This window comes from Lactuca serriola, chromosome 6 (genome assembly GCF_051521515.1).
Source record: "Lactuca serriola cultivar US96UC23 chromosome 6, Lser_US96UC23_V15, whole genome shotgun sequence".
Lineage (NCBI taxonomy): Eukaryota > Viridiplantae > Streptophyta > Magnoliopsida > Asterales > Asteraceae > Lactuca > Lactuca serriola.
This window is the reverse complement of record NC_136413.1, coordinates 182560217-182578598: the sequence shown is the minus strand read 5'-3', so window position 1 is coordinate 182578598 and position 18382 is coordinate 182560217. Positions and strand designations below refer to the sequence as shown.

The 18382-nt window shown below is 37.4% G+C and overlaps 1 long non-coding RNA gene across 1 annotated transcript; it reads right to left on the bottom strand.

Moving 5' to 3' along the window:
• Positions 1-14513: 14513 nt before the first annotated feature.
• On the bottom strand, positions 14514-17493 carry LOC145059195 (uncharacterized). The gene is made up of 3 exons (XR_013686669.1): positions 17398-17493; positions 17230-17306; positions 14514-14922 (listed from the first exon to the last, which is right to left on the bottom strand). It is a non-coding gene; the product is annotated as an uncharacterized LOC145059195 (long non-coding RNA).
• Between the last annotated feature and the right edge of the window lie 889 nt (positions 17494-18382).

Genomic DNA, 18382 nt, shown 5'->3' with positions numbered 1-18382 from the left:
CTTATTCATTACACTTAAACAAGACTTCCTTATTGGTCGTGCATTCATTAGCATAGTGACCATTTTTCCCGCACTTGTAACAGGTCACTCCTTCAATGCATTCCCCAAAGTGCTTCTTTTTGCACTTGTTGCACCACCTCACTGTGTCACTTCCAAGCTTCTGATCTTTTGAATTTGAGGACTTACTCTTTTTATTGGGTCTTGAAGATCCATCGAACTTCCTATTGTCTCCAACCTGCACCTTTAATAGACCTTTCTCTCTAATCTGGGTTTCTACGTTCTTAGTTGCTGTGAAAGCTTTCTTCAGAGTGGTTTCCATCTTCACTGTTAGATCAAAGGTCGTTGGTAGTCCGTTAGAAAACCTCACTATCTTGGAGAGTTAGTGAGCACCAAGTACGGAAACAGCTTCATCTTCTCTATGAAAGTAGTGGCGTACTTTCCCTTCTTTAAATTTTGGAACTCGTTGTTCATCTCTAATAGGTTTGTTTCTAAATAGTACTGCCTCTTCAACTGTTCCAAAAAAATTTCCCATGACATCTTGATGTCCTCTCCTTTGGGCATTGTATCAGCCAATAGCTTCCACCAACTCAAGAACGTATAGATGTCCTCTCCTTTAGTTTCCTGGCAGCAAAGATCGTCTTCTGTCTGTCGCTGCAGTCGCAACTACAAAACGCCATCTCCATCTCGGAGATCCAGTTCATAACTTCTACTAGTTGTTGGGCTTCAAGAAAGACTTGGTGTCCTGGCAGTCATGAAGACCTTATACTTACACCCATCCTTTTTGTCTCCTCCATTAGGGTGGTTTCTACTACTTGGGGTTAAACACGACTAACAGTTCTACTATAGTTTCCTTCATTCGACAGCTCCTCTTCAAGCTCACGTTGTACAATGGGTACATCCATTTTCTCTTATCAGCTGCCTCATTTCCTCTCTTTGCACGGCTAATAGAGCTTGAAGCATTGCCATTGTGACAGGTTCATCTACCGGAACTGCTTCAGGTGCACGCTCATCTATTCAAGGCTCGGGCTAACGACTTTCATTATCGTTTCCTAGTTCACTAGGTGTCCTCACCATGATGTTATATACACTGAAGCAGGCATTCAGTGTACAGTGAAAAGAATACAGATAAGGAAGGTTTAGACGTGTAATCATCCTTATTACTCTAAAAAGTTATATGTCAGTTCTAATATCATAATTAAACATTTAGAAACATGAACACATAAAATTTCCTAATTCTAGGTCAGCATCAGAAATTAAATCCTACCTAATAATAGCATCATAGATAAGCAATCCTAAGGCATGCTATAGCATAACTCATTTAGCACATAAAAGCAAATTAAGCATCTAATCCTGAACTAAGCTAGTGCTAGTGTCAATTTTGATGTACTACCTAGAATATAATAAACACACATCTCACGATCACCGCTTAAAATTCTAATTTTAAGTATAGAAATTGCATAAAATTCCTCGTTCGCTTAAACTAATGCTCTGATACCAACTATGACATCCCCAATTTTATGGCCAAAAAACACTGATTTGTTTATGCTTATTAAATCAAAGTATCCTTTTAAAAAGGTTTACTTTATGGAATTTATCCCTAAAATATGATAATAATATTATCAAGAAATTTACAAGAAATGTATTTTATTTATAAAACTTGGGATCTCATCGTCAATACCAGAAACATAAGCATAAACAACGACTTACAACTTATTTATACATGTAATACCGTAAATTCCCAAACAAAATTTTCATTTAAAAATTACAATAATTTCATTAACACAACCATAAAAATTCCCAAATATCAAGTTATCAAAAACACATGTTCATTAATTGTTTAAAACACAATCCAAGATCCTTGAAAACATATCTCCAACTTGTGTGTGTACAATCAAGCCGGTGCCTTCTCGTGATCCTGAGAAGTAGCTGAAACACATAACACATAACACGGTAAGCACGAAGATTAGTGAGTTCCCCAAAATACCACACACATCTCATTATCCTCTCATGGATATACTCGACTAAGACTCTTCGGTCAACGTGTCTCAGTGGAACCCTCCGGTCCCACAACCCGGGTGGACCCTCCGGTCCTAACTCAGTAAGCTCAGAATAATACACATCATAAATCACAAAGACATAATGCAGGATATCACAATACTCAATATAAGCACATAAGACCCTCCGATCACACAAAGGTTACCACTCTAGGTAAGTATAGTGAGAAGACTCATCTCATAAGAAATCGAATAACCTCGAACTCAAATCACCGGTCTAGCCTCCGCCTAACACATACGATAATTATCTCTAATTAATAACGGCTCTCAAAGAAGCTAGACTAAACCCTTCTACAAACTCACAGAAGGATAACAGACCGTTTTACCCTTCCATGGCCTTAATAGTCCACAAATTGACCAAACCCTAAAAGTCAACTAAAAGTCAATGGCAACATGTACGTTGAGCGTACAAGCCCTCTACGTTGGGCGTACTCCCACGCCATGCATGCATCGGGGATTCTCGACCCTACAATACGCGTACTAGGATTAGGCTCAACGTACGCCCCAGTTTTGCTCTTCCTACTCATTTGGTCTTAATCCGTTAAGACCTTAGCTCAAATCACAGATCTAGACTCCCTAAAGGCTCATACTCCATAAAGTCTGTGACTTTAAGCCTTTGCATGGCTGAAAAAGTTACAAACACCAAAACTCTCACTCTCTATTCTCAAGAATGCTCAAACCTCACGCATCGGTTGGTTCAAGCGTCCAAGTCTCGATTTTTATGACTCTACACCACTAAAAACACTCAAATGATCTGATAATAAACTATGGAGCTCAATATATCATAAAGCATCAAGCTTTGGGACCAAAACCCTAAATAGACTAAAATGATGCACAAATCGAAAGGGTGAGAAATCTTTGAGCTTTATACCTCTAAATGAAGCTCCAACCACAGATAAGCTTAGATCCAAAGCCTGGACTCCCACTCCTTCCTCTTCAAAGCTCCCTCTTCACTTCAAAGAAACCACAAGAACACTTAGTAGCTCACAAATGGACACACAAGCTCATGGGATGAGAAACTAGGGTTTGAGAGGGTTGAGGTCTGGGAATGGTGGCCAGAAATGAGGCCAGCATGTCCTTTAAATAGGGACACACCCTTAATTAGGGTTTTCACTTTGGGCCTAGTACACCAACATACCCTCTGGTACGCTCAGCGTACTAGGTGGCTTCCGCGTCAAAAACACGCACATGAGTACGCTGAGCGTATACATGCGTACGCCCCGCATAGTCATTTACTACCTTTTCTCAAATAAAGAGCCAAACTTGTCAATTACCAAAAGAACAAGGGTTGATGAGGTATACCTGATCTCGGGATGTGACAATTCTCTCCCACTAGAATCAGACTTCGCCCTCAAAGTCATCTTCTAGAAATAACTCTGGGTATTACTCACGCATCTTGGACTCTGGCTCCCAAGTCCACTCGGACTCCTTCCGATGTTGCCACTGGACCTGAACCAAGGGAATCTCTTTATTCCTCAAGACCTTCACCTTCCTATCTATGATCGCTATCGGCCTCTCGATGTATTTCAGACTCGCATCAATTTGAATGCCCTCTAATGGTACCACTGTTGTCTCGTCTGTTACACACTTCCTTAGTTGAGACACGTGGAAGATGTTATGTATCTGGCTCAACTTTGTAGTTAGCTCCAACCGATAAGCTACCTTCCAACTCTGGCAATCACCCTGAAAGGTCCGATATATATGGGTCCCGACTTTCCCCGCTTCCTGAATCGGATCACCCCTTTCCATAAGGATACCTTCAGGAGGATAAAATCTCCTATCTGGAACTCAAGCTCAGATCGTCGTCAGTCTGCCTAACTCTTCTGGTGACTCTGAACTACAGTAACCTCTGTCTGACCTGCTGAATCTGCTCAGTCGTCTTGAGCACTATCTTTGTGCCACTCATCACTCTCTTCCCTACCTCTCCCCAACAGATGGGAATCTGAGACCTCCTCCCATATAAAAGCTCAAAGGGAGGCATGTTAATACTATAATGGTGGATGTTGTTATAAGAAACCTCAGCCAAGGGAAAGTAGGTGTCCCAAATTCCTCCAAAGTCCATAACACATGCACGCTACATTTCCTCCAATGTCTGAATCGTCCGCTCACTCTGCCCGTCGGTCTATGGGTGGTATGCGGTACTGAAGTGCAGTTGGGTACCCAACTCCTCATGAAACCTCTTCCAGAACCTGGAAGTAAAACACACATCCCAATCTGACACTATCGAAGTCGGCACCCCATGTCGTGCCAATGTCTCTGCAGAAGAGCTCTCACTGATATAAAGGAAGTGAGCGCTCTTCGTCAGCCAGTCCACAATCACCCATATCGCGTCGACACCTCGCGCGGTTCTTGGTAATTTGGTGATAAAATCCATGGAAATCTATTCCTACTTCCACTGGGGAATCTCTAGAGGCTATAGCGGGTTGTGTGGATGCTGGTGCTCTGCCTTAACCCGGCGATAGGTCAAGCACCTCTCAACTACCCATGCCACATCCCTCTTCATATAGGGCCACCGGTAATCTCTCTTCAGATCCAAATACATCTTGGTGGCTCCTAGATGGATTGAGAATCTTGATTTATGTACTTCCTCCATCAGTATACGTCGAGCTCCACCTGTATAGGGCACCCAAATCCGCCCACGGAAAGTCATAAGCCCCCGACTATCTGTCTCAAACTCAGAAACTTGTCCGATCACTTGCTCCCTCTTTAGGTTCTCAGGCCTCACAACCTCCAACTGAGCCTCTCGGATGGTGTATAGGACTGGAGTCGTCACCGTCATCCTAATACACACGTCTCGGATCAGAGCACTCCCTGCTCTGCAGCTCAAGGCATCAGCTACCACATTAGCCTTGCCGGGGTGATATAAGATCTTGTAGTCATAGTCTTTCACTACATATAACCACCTTCTATGTCTTATATTCAGGTTGGGCTGATCCATAAGGTACTTCAGACTCTTGTGGTCCGTGTATATAGTACACCGGACTCCATACAGATAATGATGCCAGATCTTAAGGGCGAACACCACCACCCCCAGCTCCAAATCGTGGGTGGGTTACCTCGTCTCATGAGGCTTCAACTTCCTCGATGCATAAGTTATCACATGCCCTCTCTTCATCAACACCGCACCCAATCCTGATATAGATGCATCACAGTAAACTACAAAGTCCTCCACTCCCTTGGGGAGGGCTAACACTGGAGCTTCGCACAATCTCTGGCGAAGAGTCTTAAATGAGGCATGTTGCTTAGGCCCCCAGGAAAAAGTAACACCCTTTCGGGTCAATCTTGTGAGAGGAACAATGATCTTGGACAAATCTCTGATAAATCTCCAATAGCAGCCGGCCAGACCCAGAAAACTCCTGATCTCAGACGTGGATGCCGGCACCTCCCATCTCATAACCGCCTCAATCTTGGCTGGGTCGACCAATATCCCATTCTGATTAACGAAATGCCCCAGGAACTGGACCTCTCGTAACCAGAAATCACACTAGGAGAATTTGGCATAAGGTTTCTCAGCCCTCGATACTCCAAGAATCTCTCGCAGGTGCTCCTCGTGCTGCTCTCTGGACTTCGAGTACACCAGAATGTTTTCGATGAACATGATCACCGATCTATCCAACATGGGCCTGCACACCCCGTTCATGAGATCCATGAACGCCGCTAGTGCATTGGTGAGCCCGAAAGGTGTCGCCACAAACTCGTAATGCCCATAACGAGTTCTGAAAGCCGTCTTCTGGATTTCCTCCTCGCAAACTCTAATCTGATGATTTCCAAACCTCAAATCAATCTTGGAAACCAAGATGCTCCTTGCAATTGATCAAAAAAATCAACAATCCTCGGTAGCGGATAACGGTTCTTGACTGTCAGCTTGTTCAACTCTCGGTAATCGATGCACATCCGATGTGAACCATCATTCTCCTTAACAAAAAGGATAGGTGCTCCCCACGGCGAGCTACTCGTTCTGATGAAACCCTTCCCCAGCAGCTCCTGGAGCTATGAGGATAACTCTTGCATCTCTGGTGGCGCAAGGTGATAATGTGCCTTGGCAATAGGCGCCGCACCCGGAACCAAATCAATCCGTAACTCCACCTGCCTCTTGGGAGGCACACCAGGAAACTCCTCGGGAAAAACATCCTGGAACTCGCACACTATCGGAACCTCAGAGATAGAACCCAGCCTCTCTGTAACAACCCGTGCATCCATCACGTACACTAAGAAGCCCATACATCCCTGCTGTAGACTCTGTCTCGCTCTGGCAGTAGAACAGAAAGCTGATCCACATCTGGTATCCTTGCCATACACTGTAAGCACTCACCCACTAGGGTCTCGTATATTTACCAATTGACACTCGCAGTCGATCACAGCTTCAAAACAGCTCAACCAATCCATGCCCACGATGACACAGACATCCCCCATCGCTATCGGCACCAGATCTATCGGAAATCCGACACCAAAAATATCTAACACACATCCTCGGAATACATCAGTAGCAAAAACCGCGTGCTCATCGGCTATGGAAACCCTCAAAGGTCGACTCAACGCCTCACGTCAGATACTGATGTGACGACTAAACGCTAAAGACACGAAGGATCGACTCGCACCCGAGTCAAATAAAATCAAAGCAGGTACATAAATTATAAGAAAAGTACCTAAATACAACACTGAATAAGCACAAGAAATCTCAAAATAAAAAAATAAGGAAATACATACCAGCCACGACATCAGGTGTTGTGCAAACCTCCTCCGCTGTCAGCTGAAAAGCTCTCCCACGAGCCCTCGGAACCTCGGCCGACCATTAGTAGCACGCAAAGCGGCAGGAGTGGAACCCATGGGCTGATCCCTGAACAAGCTAAGGGAACTCGGCCTCCGATGGCCAGTATGGTTGCAGTGAAAGCAAACTGCAAACCCCTTTGGGTAATCCTTCTCCATGTACCCCTCTTTGCCACATTTGTAGCAAATCCCTGCCCAACATGATCCCTCGTGATTCTTGTCGCACTTACCACAAGTACGGCCCTTCTGGCCCCCAACTCTCGTATTGGCGGGCTTATCCAGCTTCATCGCCAGCTGTGACTGCATTGGTCTCTGGTCCCTCACCTGGGACTCTCCCTCCTCCCTGGCATGTAACTCAAGCTCGATCTCCCTCCGCCTAACATTGGTATGAAGCTCAGCCAATGTCCGGTATGACGAGTTCGCCATGAACTCCCGTATATCCCTCCTCAGTATGCTTAGATATCAGCTCCCATGTTCCTGCTCGGTAGACACATGCTCAGGGAACAACAACGCCTTCTCATGGAACATCCTTGAAATCTCAGTCACAGTTTCTGTCTTTTACTTGAGAGACAGAAACTCCTAGGCTAACAGTTCCTTCTCCGCCTGGGGAACATACTCGTCTCGTAACAACTACGTAAACCTCTCCTATGTCACTGCAGCATGATCTGCAGGGGTAAAGTTGGCTGTCACAAACTTCCACCAGTCCTTCACTCCCAAGCAAAGTTGGTTCAGCGCGAATCGAACTCTCAAATTCTCTAGGCATGAACACGTGTAGAAACATCCCTCGATGTCGGAGATCCATCTCATACAGCGATCAGATCTTGTGTCCCATCAAACTCTGGTGGCCTCATGTTGCTAAATTCACAAAACAACGAGTCACCACCCTGTGGTCTAGTAGCGGTAACAGTTGTGGTAGCTACAACATCAGTGGCCTCAGTAACAGCAACATACCGCTCATCAAATGTCTCGATCAGAGTGGTCTTAATATACCCAAACATCTCCGGTATCGCCTCTTAAATGGTTGCATCCATTTCCTCAAAGATGATCCTGCAGATCTCCTCGTCACCAGCAGCACTACTCTTGGGGTTGTCGCGTGTACCCACCATGATGTGTTTGAAACACAACACAAAAATCATCAGAGACTCGCTCGAGCATACTCACACTCGATTTCCCACCCCTACATGCTTCTTAGTACCCTAAGGGTTCTTACTTGGGCTTCATACAGATCCGATTCTTTCAGTAGTATGGGCCCAATACTACCTTCCACACCAACCTATAGTCACCCCAAGTCCACCTCCCTAGGATTCCAATTCACAAGTACTCTGTCTCTCATGGATATTACCCTAATCTCTCAGTAGACTCCTCGTATACTTATCTAGATATCTCTCCTAGATTAACCCTCGACTCAGAACTCTTTTTAAGTGATTCCTGTTAGATACTCCTACTCAACACATACTCAAGGCAACAACATATAGCAGCAATTCCTAGGCTAAGGGATCACAAATCAGGCAACTCTAGCCCTAAATATGAAATACCCTGCCTATCCTCTAGCATGCATCCCTAACATCTCATAAATATCTCATAACACAAATAAGTAAGGGTATTTTGGGAAATCACCGTTCGGGCTCAGACTGATTGTACACACTACTCCAACTTGTTTTTCTCTTAAAACTCTTACTCGTTTTTAGAAAAATCATTTCTTTGAAAATTTTCCTCAATTCCTCATTTTGACTCCACACACACCCGAAGGTATATCCAAATTCCTCAAACCAAGGCTCTAATACCAACTTGTAACACCGTAAATTCGCAAACAAAATTTTCATTTAAAAATCACATGAATTTCATTAACATAACCATAAAAATCCCCAAATATCAAGTTATCAAAAACACATGTTCATTAAATGTTTAAAACATAATTCATGATCCTCCAAAACATATCTCCAACTCGTGTGTGTACAATCAAGTCGGTGCCTTCCTGTGATCCTGAGAAGTACCTGAAACACATAACACGGTAAGCAAGAAACTTAGTGAGTTCCCCAAAATACTACACACATCTATACTCGAATAAGACCCTCCGGTCAATGTATCTCAGTGGAATCCTCCGGTCCCACAACTCGGGTGGACCCTCCGGTCCCACAACTCGGGTGGACCCTCCGGTCCTAACTCTGTAAGCTCAGAATAATACACAGCATAAATCACAAAGATATAATGCAAGATATCACAATAATCAATATAAGCACATAAGACCCTCAGGTCACACAAAGGCTACCACTCTAGGTAAGTATAGTGAGAAGACTCACCTCGTAAGAAATTGAATAACCTCGAACTCAAATCACCGGTCTTGCCTCCGCCTAACACATACGATAATCATCTCTAATTAATAAAGGCTCTCAAAGAAGCTAGACTAAACCCTTCTACAAACTCCTAGAAGGATAAAAGACTATTTTACCCTTTCATGTCCTTAATAGTCCACAAATTGACCAAATCCTAATAATCAACTAAAAGTCAAGGGCAGCGCGTACGCTGTAGGTACAAGCCCTCTACGTTGGGCGTACTCATACGCCATGCATGCATCGGGGATTCTCGACCGTACGTTGCGCGTACTGGGATTACGCTCAGCGTACGCCCCAATTTTGCTCTTCCTACTCATTTGGTCTTAATCCGTTAAGACCTTAGCTCAAATCATAGATCTGGACTCCTTAAAGGCTCATACTCCATAAAGTCTGTGACTTTAAGCCTTTGCATGGCCGAAAAAGTCACAAACACCAAAACTCTTACACTCTATTCTCAAGAATTCTCAAACCTCATGCATCGGTTGGTTAAAACATCCAAGTCTCGATTTTTATGACTCTACACCACTAAAAACACTCAAAGGAGATGATAATAAACTCTAGAGCTCAATATCTCATAAAGCATCCAACTTTGGGACCAAAACCCTAAAATGGACTAAAATGATGCACAGATCGAAAGGGTGGGAAATCTTTGAGATTTATACCTCTAAATGAAGCTCCAACCACAAATAAGCTCAGATCCAGAGACTGGACTCCCACTGCTTCCTCTTCAAAGCTCCTTCTTAACTTTAAAGAATCCACAAGAACACTTAATAGCTCACAAATGGACATACAAGCTCATGGGAGTAGAAACTAGGGTTTGAGAGGGTTGAGGTCTGGGAATGGTGGCCAGAAATGAGGCCATCATGTCCTTTAAATAGGGACACACCCTTAATTAGGGTTTTCACTCTTGGCCTAATACACCTAGCGTACCCTCTGATACGCTCAGCGTACTAGGTGGCTTCCGCGTCAAAAACATGCACATGAGTACACTGAGCGTACGCACGCGTACTCATTTACCACCTATTCTGAAATAAAGGGTCAAACTTGTCAATTAACAAAAGAACAAGGGTTGATGAGGTATACCTGATCTAGGGATGTTACAATACTAATAATTTATATCTCCTTTAAATCTCTTGGAAGATGCTTATGTCGTCATATATAATTACATGTGATATAATAAACTGAGTGGGTCAGGTTGAGAAATCTAGTGAGTACATAGGGTTTTCAACCCACATTAATATAATTTACTTTTTTATATAATTCACACCAAATAGTTAACCCGATTAGCCATTTCCGTTACTCTCTCTCTCTCTCTCTCTCTCTTTGTATATATATATATATATATATATATATATATCCCTCTCTCTCTCTCTCTCTCTCTCTATATATATATATATATATATATATATATATATATATATATATATATATATATATCAAGGGTTCTACCCTAAGGGTTACACATTTATAAGGTAACCAAGGAAAAATAGAGTACTCAAGTGAATCCACAATCCATACTCTCGGTTTGTATGCTTTAATTAACACGTACAAATTACAAGTCTGCTAGTGCTCTATAAGATTGTCTAGACTAGTCTATGGTCGCCATCAATACTCTGTTTGATGTCTGATCTCTGTTGGGCATGGTCGTCTTGCCCTATCTCTGGCATGGTTTCTCACCACTAATTTATCTCTAGTATGGTTTCTCACCATTATCCCTTTTCGTTTATGGCCTCTCACCATTACCTCTACTTTAACTCTCATCTCATTTCTCTTATCTTTTTATACCCATCCTACCGAATACATTATTAGTACAGTAAAATACATATACGATATTTTGGAAAATCATTATCCCATATAACACAGATATCAGAAACTCAGATAATAAGCTCATTAGGACTGTTGATTGTCCCTAGAGTTGCTGATAACATGTAGTGCGTGTTGTTAGCCCCCATGGCGTGATGTTAACCTACAGGGCGTGCTGCTAGCCCATTGGGACTGCTGATAGTCTCCAAGGTTGTTGGTAACCCATAGCTGTTTATTTTGTTGTGTTTTATGTGAGACTTTGGGGATACTCACAAAGATTTGTGATTACAGTTGCGGATAAAATGTTTTTCAGGTATTTATCAGTTTTTGAAGGAGTGACTATATACAGACATCAAAAGTTTTATGATTCGAAAGTTCGCATTGTCTTCCTTATAACTCTGATTTTTGAATAATGGTTTATGAACAATTAGTTTGAATTGAATGTAACTTTAATAATATAGGGTGTTTATTCTATTTTAGAATGAAAAAATTATTTTAAAATTTGGCACGTTACATATTAAAAAATAAAAATTATTGCATTATTAAATAATTAGCACATAACATTTAAATATATCATATTCATTTATCACTAATCTTACATTTGACCTTTTCTTTCACATAGTTGTCAATTTTATGAGAAGATTTTGATTTTTTGGTGTTGTAACAAGTTGAAATTGTTGATTTTAGATTATAGTAATTTATATTATCAAATGTTGTGAAAACCGCCAACATGGATCTAACCCACTTGATAGAGACTTTGTCTCTTAAATTGAAGGTCTCGGGTTGTAATCCAGACGTTGACAATTTCATTATACTATTTTCTAACTATTTACCCTATCGTTCAATAAAAAAGTTATGAAAACCATACACTATCATTACAAATTTATGGCAAATAACTATTTTTGTTATTTGTTGAAGTTATTTATTATTAAAGATAAAAAGGCATATAAGTTAACCACATGATGCGTTGATAAAATGACCCATAACCGATAAATTAAAGGTTAAAATCTTAGTTGAGCCAAATGTATAGTTTAAAAGAAGGGTTAAACTCGCAAAAAAATTATGTTTTTTTTTTTAATTAAATTTCGACTTTATTTTTTTCATAAAAGGAACCTTGCATTTTTTTTAATTTTTCTGATTTGACCCTTTTAATCATTTTTCTATTTATGCAGAAAAGTTTTATTATTTTAGAAAAAACTTTTGATAAAGTTTTAAATATTCTTTTAACAGAAAAGCCTTATTACTTTAGAAAAATCAATTAATCTATCATTTCTTGTTAAAATAAAAATAATGATTTTTTCTCTTATTTGGAAAAAAAAGTAAAATAATCGACAATTTTTTGTGAAAAAAATCAAAATAATGAAACTTTTCTACATAATACCCCTAAAAAATTTGTAAAATGTGAGGCTTTTTATAAGAAAAACTAAAGAAGTTCAGAATTTATTTGAAAACATTTAGAAGGTATAGAGTTTTTTTCGGAAAAAAAAAGACAAACTTGAGGGCTTTTCCGGCAAAGATAAAGAAAAATATAAGCTCTTTTTAATGAAGAAAAATAAAAATAAGGTTTAATCCGAAATATACATAAAATATAAGATTTTTAAAGATTAACCCTTAAAACAATACCAAAGGGTGTTCGGGATTACTTTTTGGGCTTAAAAGTTCTTTTTGAGTTTAATTTTTTAGGAGGCAAAAACCAAAAATTGTTTTTAAAAAGTGTTTGGGTTGCATTTCTTAACTTTTGAGTGTAATTTAGTTTTAAAAGACTAAAAGTTACAAAAAATCACACTTTCCTTACTTTTGAAAGGGTTTGGTTAAAAAGACACCCTATTTTATATATATATATATATATATATATATATATATATATATATATATATATATATATATATATATATATATTTGAAAGGGGTTGGCTAAAAAGTCACATTCCTCACTTTTGAAAACCCATATTTTTCTTCTTTACAAAATTTATTTTGAAAAAAAACTTTTGTATCTTTCAAACATCTTTTTGAATTTTTATAAAATTTAAAACCCAAAAATCATTTCAAAAGTAATTTCAAACACTCTCTAAGACTATATAGCGAATTCGAAATAGTACATGTTTAACATTTAAGGTTTCACCTTTTAACATTTAAAAAATGGACAAAGATTGTGTTTGGGCCTCATAACATCCTTTTCGGAGCATCATAAATTTATACTTTATGTTGGGCCAGTGCTACAAACACACACAAACCAAATTATAGTAACCAAATTACATAGACCTAAAAATACCATATGAAAATAATTTATATGCATAACTAAACCTAATATTCATATCATGTTTATAAGGTTGAACATCATACGGTATTAATTTATTTTTACTTAAACTGTATATCATATGGTTGATATAAAATTTTTGTTACGAGTAACATATCAAATATATTTGGCACCAATTTGTTTGGCTACCAATATGTTTGGTTGGTAAAAATTGATAATGATATATTACAAACTGATTTCTAATTTTAAATTGTAATAGTTAAAAAACAACAACATAGAAAATTTTCTTGTCTAGTAATATAAATTAATAAAGTAACTATTTTAGTTGCTAAAGAATTTTATTTAGTAACGTTGAAGTAATTTTTTGGTTTTTTAATTTAATGTGGTAATAATTATTGTCTATGGCTAATAGCTAATTACATGTTTCTAAAATTATAAACAATAAACACACTTGACAACAAAAAAATACGATTATATATATATATATATATATATATATATATATATATATATATATATATATATATATATATATATATATATATATATATATAATCTAATAGCATTATCGTATCAAGTTTACTGAATTAATATGATACTACAAACCAAATATGTTGACTACCAAATATATTGGTAACCAATTTTTTTTTATTGGGTTGGTAGCATGTTGGTTGGTTTTTCGTGGTACATATTTGTCAGTCGTATATATTTATGTGTTTATGCTCATAAATGAACATGTAAATAGGTAATTTTCATATGAATCATTTAATTTTGTTTCATATTCAAACTATATATGTATGAATGTATGTATGTATGTATGCATGTATATATGTATGTATGTATATGTGTGTGTGCATCCGACAGGAACCTTAACAATGTAAGTTATCACGAGGATGCTTCTTGATTAACCACGCATCAAGGGCACAAATATTAAATACAATCTTTGGACGTAAAGGATATCTAAAGTGTTGTTAATAACAAGTAACGTTATCTTAATTAAAGGCAAAGAGACTTCGAACTGGTAAAAGATAGAACTCCAACAAGTAATTAGATCTATTTTGTGCTTAATGTGTATTATATCCGTCTATACAGAACAACAATGAACTTTTGATCTGAGAGTAACCAAGGTACTTCAAAACCCTTTAATGAACTTTAGCATAAAACATCAACAATAAGAGGAAAGAGTTGCAACAAAACCTACACACCAACAATGAGAGCACCTATTCTTAAAGGCAAAATATTGTAATATATAATTATGAGACACACAAAATGGAAACACATCAAATCAAACCCACACTTCATCAGCAAAATAACACATCAAAAAGTAACTCTTTCACAATAAAACCTAATAACTACTCTACATTAAAAACACATTCTTTTAAATAGTATAAGAAAGATACACCACCCAAAAACATACAATGGGTGCATAGATATAATTTATGGAGTTAATGTCACTATAGTCCAATCAACTTTCTAGTTTTGGTTTAAATGGTCTATGAAATTAATTTCTTGCTTTCTAGGGGTACAAATTCCATATTGACTTGGTTATTTGGTCACCATTACCTATTGGATTCGGGTGCCCCTACCACATACTCATTTATGCTGATTTGGTTGATTATTCATCGTTGATGTGGCTGCCTAGTTGAATTACACTTTTTGCCGCTTGAAACTAAAGCTTGTCGTTCATCTTGTGCTATGAATCATTTAACCTACATAAAGGCATCAAATCATGTACTCTAGAAGTATACCGTCGATTAACACGATATTTACCAAGTCATCACTCGTATTGACAAATAATCAAACACTTGGTGTGTAATTTTTTCCCTCATATGAATACTACAATTCAACAAAACCACTTCCTTTGACATCTAGATAATAATATAATCGTAAAAATATTTCCCACCATCATCATTGGAAACGATTTATAACATGAACACGATAGCAGAAGAAGTTGGATTGGATTAAATAAAAACATACAATTTAACTTTGAACTATAGTTAAAGCTAGATGACGGAAAACTATTGGAGATTTTCAACTCAAGCATATTATCCTATAATGGCAGTAATCTACTTCTGGAGGACATGAACCCTTGACTCAGCGACGATAACCGCTAGAGAATTCCCACACAACTGATATCGTCATTTCTAACTCAGCTAGCTCCATCGGCGATTGGAAAAGCAAGGACGTTGAGTTACTATGAAACCATATGTCAATATATTATGTCACACCCCAAAACCAGGATGGCAGAAACGTCTAGGGGTGGATGACTTTCATGAACAGTATCACAACATAATGTACAATAGTGATCAAAGCAAACGCAACCATCATAAATATAATTGAGAATGTTACATTGTTACCATGTATTGTATGTTTCAAAACCAATTACATTATGATGACAAAAATAAATAGTACGACACCGTAACGTCCCATCCTTAAAAAGCCTTATGACTATCTGTGTAACGATTCTTTGAGAATACAAGTAGTTTTGAAAAGTGTCAATAATTAAGTTGGTGAGTTTATAAGAGTTTTTCATGTGAAGAATCTGTAACTTTTTCCTTGTAAAATGATAGTGTATGTTCCTAGAAAATCCAATATTTTCTTAAAAATGAGTTGTAGTCATAAAAACCCTAAGAACAAAAATGTATAAGTATTTCTATACTTAAAATAGTATTATGTAGTTTTAATTTTATATAAAACCATTTGAACGCATGTTACCCCGTAAACCAAATGTATTGTTGATTCACCATGTGAGTTATTACAACCATGCTAAAACCGAAGTTGGTTTGCTATGACGTTCTTTAGGCGTCGGAATGTTAAATATTTGTCACCCCAGACCTGTCGGTGTAGCTGTAGCTAGCAACTTAGGTTCGGGATTGTCAGTCCCGTATAGATCTATAAACAAGTGTCACGCTCTCTTACCGAGATTCTGGTTATAATTCAGGACTTTAGTGTGTCCTCTGGTAGGTACGATGAAGACTCTGTCTCACATAATTGTTTCAACAAGTTTAGGTATAGTGTAATGAAAACCATTGTAAGTGTAAATATCACATTTCTATAGTATTTACATAGTGTAAGATTAATTATACTTTTATATAATTATTCGTATTGTATCAAAACGGTAAAATAGTGTCAATGACCCATAAACTATACTTATTATAGTTTATTATAAATGTTTTGTTGTGCCCATATATATATATATATATATATATATATATATATATATATATATATATATATGTGTGTGTGTGTGTGTGTATATATATATATATATATATATATATGTTTAGATGTCCCTAAATAATATATAATTTAGATCTAACACAAGTATATGAACATTTAGTGTGGTGAAGCCAATTTGCTAGTTTTGGCCCTTTTACGTCACCAAACGGTAAAAGTTGAGTTATAACTTGGTAAAATTTATTTTTACCTTTTTGGTGGAGATCAAATCAAGCTAACCTTGTATGTTTAAACAAACATATTTTAGATCAAATCTCACAAAAATAGTAGCATAACCTAATCATGACCATTTTTGCTAGAAACCCCTAATTTTACATAAAAATGGTGAGTTTTTTAGGTTTTCTTTTTGTAAAACCAAATCCTTGGTATTTTTAACAAGTTTCATAACACATGTCCAAATCACATATTTTGGTTTGTATCCCACAAAATTGATGTGATAACTTGGTTAACACTACTTTTTCTAGAAAAGTCATATTATGTTCATAAAAACCATAGTTTTTATAGTTTTGTTTTTGTGACTTTTTCTCAAGAACATATAGCATGTTTATACTTATTTTTCATAGATTTGCATTTTAAACAACATATCACACATAAATGTTCATAATACTAGGTAATAACATGATTTCATGTAAATAATACTTTTACACAACTTGAAGACAAAACATGTATAACAACCTGTGTTATTATAAAAGTTTACTTGTATTCCCCCCCTCCCCCCCCCCCCCCCCCCAAAAAAAAAAAAACTTGGATAAAAACGAAAATGAGGGGTATGAACTCACCTTGAGTGTGTTTCTTGGTGGATAAAGAGGTGAAGATGAAGGTTTTCTAACTAAGAACACTTGAAGGTTGAATTACCCTATGGATATTAACATATATTAATGTGTTTAATTGTAACAAAACTAGTATATGTATGTATAGAACCACTAGATTAGTAAGGAAAAACTTACCAAAAGATCAAGAACCAACTTATGGAGATTAAATCTTGAGAAGAAAACTTGTTCTTGAGAGGAAATGGAGAAAATTAAGAAAATGATGAAGATGAAGCGAGAAGGTGGGGGGGGGGGGGCGTAAGTTAAAAGGGGGGAGGAGGAGGAAAACGGGGTAGGTATGGGGGGTGGTAGGTTGTAGGCTTTGACTTTTATTAAAACATTATTTCTTTAATAAATGTGTCATCACCATATAAGACAAAAATTGTTTCTTTTGTTTTTTTATAAAAGAATGGGTAATTTTTTTTATAAAGGTTGGTGATTTTTATAAAAAAAGTATGGTAAAAATGATGTATATTTACTTAATTTGAATCATTTAAATTGAAATTATTATAAAAATCACTATCATCAAAAATAATAACACTTTACATAAGAATTAGGATAATTCCTAATTCTTTTCGTTAATGTTTAAGTATTTAAGCAGGTATAGAATTTGTCGCATTTGGTGACAAATTCACCAAAAATTTGTATATGTAACCCTTGTTATGAATTTGTCATATAGTATAAGTTTTATGAACTCCACTACATTGTGTTATAAATATTATTTATACCTAAATAATATAAAATTGAATTATCGAATTGTTATCTTACTAACCCTAATTAGGGTTTATATTAGATAATTGGCAACCAGAGGGGTACTTTGTATTATAACTTGTCAATAGTGCATTAGAAACATTAAGGAATATCACATTTTTCCTAAAGTGCTAATACGATTTGAGTTGACCTGGTTGACTTTTGTTGACTTTGTTTGACCAAAATTGACGGTTGACACATCATCCCCTCGTTAGAAGGAATTCCGTCCTGAAATTAGCACTCTAAGTGGGTTCTTTGGAGTTAGGGAAAAGATGTGGGTATTTCTGTTTCAATTGATCCTCACGTTCCCAGGTAAATTCAGGTCCTCGCTTGGCGTTCCAACGGACCTTTACTATTGGTATGCGGCTTTGCA